Below are 4,043 nucleotides of genomic sequence, written 5' to 3' on the forward strand. Positions count from 1 at the left end.
AATTTTTGGGTGAACTAACCCTTTAATGCTTGGGCACAACAATCCCACTACCTGTCTCAAGATAAGTAAATGATGGAAAAAGGTGTTTCTTAATAGATCACTTATGTATAAATCAAATGTAGATGATAACAAAATTAAAGTTAATAAAAAATGTAATGTTTTTTATTTAATGAATTACCAGTGAAGTACAAGCCACTGCAAAAACTTGTTATATAGTATTGAATAATTTTTAGTTCAAAGATTAAGTAAATTCAGTCTGACTTATTTTGATCTAATTTAAAAATAAAAAATATACCGTAATGGGACAAAAAACAAAACAAAGAAATGTTATGACATAAAATGACAAAAATTCAGATTCTGCACAATTTCTAGTCACTAATCAAATAAATGTCGTTTTGTAATGATGGTCAGGTGTTTTTGTTGTCATTGAAGCCCAAGATGATCATTCTCAAATCATACTGGAAAACAAAAAGTTTTCAACAAACTGGTAGAGTTTATGCTGCTGTACTTCATTTTCAATTCAACTTTTCACTCAAAATTATGCTAAACATGTCATTTCCAATACGTTTTTGAAACCACCATATGTATAAATCACGTCCAAATGGGACTTTTAACAGAAGTTAGTTGGAGTTGGTGGAATTTAATTGTCACAGAAGTTGAGTGATATTGGCAGACCTTTTTGCATTTGACTCAATTTTCTTTCCTTTTAAACAGTTAGGAAAAACTGAATGCAATAAATTTTGATAAGAAAATATTCAGTACACTTTTAAAAATGAAGCTTCTTTATTGCCATCTGTGCCTCCATGAAGAACCTCTAACAACATTTCCAGTGCACAAAAGATTCTTTATTTTGGAAAAGGTTTTAAATGACTATTAAAATGTTCTTCACACTAAAAGAAAATGTTTCTTTTAAGAACTGTTCTCTGAAAGATTGTTTGGGAACCCAAAATGGATCTTCTGTGGCATTGCTGCAAAAATCCCTTTTGGAAGCTTTGTTTATTTAAGAATCATATACTACTAATAGTGTTAATGCCAATAAATCATGAGATTAATTGTGATTAATTGCATTAACAAACTGAAAGCTGTATTTAGAGGAATAACAGTGCACAGCAAGGTTGACATGAATCCATAAGGGTGTCCACCTCCTGTAGGCTACACTTGATTTCCAACTGAGAGCAGCTGACCTGTGAAATCAATGCTTGTGTATCCACTGTAGAAGTGTGTAGTGATCCTAAAAATGCAGCTCATCACCATTCAGGGCAGCGCGGAGATATGCTTGCAATGTATTATGGGGAGACAAGTAACAGAGGCTTCCACAGGTGTCTGCATTTGCATTGGTTACTATGAGATTATGAGTTAAAAAAAAAAAAAAAAAAACTCTGCATCAACTGGTGCTTTGTAATCACATTGTTTCCCTTTCCTTTGTTCCCAGCATGCCCTGCTTAAGTGCTCAGAGCACCAGTATCTGGCTCATACACTGCCCACACCATCATAATTAAAATGGAGAGGGATTATAAGCCCATGTGAAATGACACTCTGTTAGAGTTCAGACCGATGCCCTGCTCGTGTGTCGGAGAGTGAGAAACAAATCTACCTCTTACTCCTCCTCCTGCTCCTAATCACAAATATAATTTCAAGACACACTTCACTCAAAGGTCAGCTAATAATAAAATGTAATTTTGTGTGAGAGACTGAAAAAGAGCAGATTAATAACAGCGCTAAACCTCTGATAGATTGTGCTAGATTGAGATTATAGTGAGCTCTTTAAAACTCGTTCTTGAATAAAATGGAATTATTTGGGTTTTGCTAGTAATTTTAGAACAGATTGAGTGGACACCAAAGTATTGCCCACCCCTAATTATTATTAACAGCTGTTTATATTACGGTGGTGATTATTTTATTATTAATAATTGTTGATATTAGCTATTAATTAATGATTTATTTTTATTCTGTTATTGTTGTTGTTTTACTGTAAACAACTACTAATTGTTAATATTATGGTAATGATTATTATTTTTTATTATTATTAATTATCTTATTATTTAAAGATTATTTTATTCTATTATTATTATTAGCACCACTGATTATTGTCATTAAATTGGTTTTATCATCAATTTCTTGCAAATCCAAAGTAATTAGTCACATATTGTTTTCATTGAGATTTCAAATCACATGTGCCAGCCAAGCAACTGGCATTGAGATGAATGAGTATGCTAAAACTCTCTGTACTTTTTGCTTTGTCTGGGTATAATCAGTGGAGGGGGTAACAAATTACAACTACTCACGTTACTGTAAATAAGTAGTTTTTTCGGGTACTTGTACTTTTTTGAGTATATTTTTAAAGCTGTACTTTTACTTGTACTTAAGTACAAATTAAGCAAAATAATAAAATAAAATAATTGACTTCATTACTTTTAAATCATAGTTCGTTACTGAGTAAGACCCACAATTTGAATTGATATTCAAACCTTATTTGACGGCACTTCAGTAGCCAATAAAGATACCCGATCGTAAACGGACCAATAACAGCCCTGAAATCTGAACAGGGAAATCTGAACACTGCAGCAGGTTCTGAAGAGCTGATCAGACGGAGCTCAGCGTAATTTATGGACTCAAAGTTTGGAGAAACAAACTACATGGTAGTGTTATCATAAATATCTATATTTTGATACCGATACTGAAATATCTGACACGGTTCCACGCAATCACACGGTGCCATCATTCCCACGCAAATGTGGCGAGCGCTTTATTGTAACATGAGAACACAGTCATGTGCCATAATCACAGAAAACTGGATGCGAGCTCTCAAATAGGCCTAACTTGTACAAATGAGCTGCCCGTTCTCTCACTCCAATATTGCTTGTGCGCACTGTGTGCAATCGCGATCTCTCGGTGCTTTTAAAGTAGAAATTATTTCTCTTTGCTCCTGGATTAAACCTTGTTAAAAGTTATCAACCATTTAGAATAGATCCACGCCTGACCGATTAAAATCCTACTGGAAATTGTATTGGATGTAAGTGAAATGCACCAGAAAGTCTTTCAACAATAAAAGATGGAACTTTAATTTCTTTACCATGTAAATTTATGCTAGAAATGTTTTGGAATGGGATATTTGTCTGATTTGTACATATAAATATCCTAGTCTATCTAACTGCATCACTACATTGTGTACAGTCATTACAGGTCAAAGCCATCCGATGTTTTATTTATCTAAATAAATAGGCCTAACATAATGTATATGGCTCTTAAATCACTGCTTATAAAAATTAAGTGTTGTCATGTTTTGAACACTTCAAACAGAATTGAGGTCATTTGTTTTATAATTTTATTACTGACTGTGCACTTGTCTTTTTTTGTAAATTCAATTCAGGTTGAAATCAAGCTTCCTTGTGCTGTAAGCTTTTGCAACAAAGTTACCCTATTTTAAAGACACAAATACACAGAATGAGCAAATGTTTAAGATTTAAATTTTTGTAATGTTAATTGATCAATATTTATATGTATGTAAATAAAAGCCTATATTAAAATCTGTTCATCATATAAACTTTTTAGAAGACTTGGATTAAACCAATTTCAAAGCTTGAAATAATGATGGCAGTATACAGTATGTGGTAGTTTTGCCAGCTAGTCGTCATGAAATCAAAAATGACCCTACTTACTTTTTTAGTGCACATTACTAGTCTTCTGGTGAACAATTGAACCATGCAAGTCAATACACAGACAAAAATTGTCTGCCGTCGCTTCCGCTCTGGAATGGCATTCTCGCTCTGATGAAACTGACGGCTTGGGGAGTATCCTCTTGTTATGTTATGATGACGTAAGGACTGCTGTTTCCGGGTCCATGCCTCTACTTATTTCACTTGAGAATACTATACGCACGATTGAATTAATATTACATATTTAAGCTAAGCATTTAAAAATTTGCTGTGCACACTACAGTGTCCGTGCTCACAGTGTCTCAGACACGAATATTTTAGCTGAATCACTGTCAGGCCTTCTGGGATTTCGGTATGGAGATAAAGGTTAGGGTTATAATTTTTCAG

The 4,043-nt window shown here is 33.6% G+C and overlaps 1 protein-coding gene across 1 annotated transcript in view; it reads left to right on the plus strand.

Moving 5' to 3' along the window:
* The window catches only part of LOC107585599 (glutamate receptor ionotropic, kainate 4-like), a gene marked incomplete at its 5' end in the record, with an annotated part of 199,736 nt that overhangs the window by 50,836 nt on the left and 144,857 nt on the right, over positions 1-4,043 (plus strand). The window lies entirely within an intron of this gene.

This window comes from Sinocyclocheilus grahami, unplaced genomic scaffold (assembly GCF_001515645.1).
Source record: "Sinocyclocheilus grahami isolate Dianchi unplaced genomic scaffold, SAMN03320097.WGS_v1.1 scaffold72.1, whole genome shotgun sequence".
Classification (NCBI taxonomy): Eukaryota; Metazoa; Chordata; class Actinopteri; order Cypriniformes; family Cyprinidae; genus Sinocyclocheilus; species Sinocyclocheilus grahami.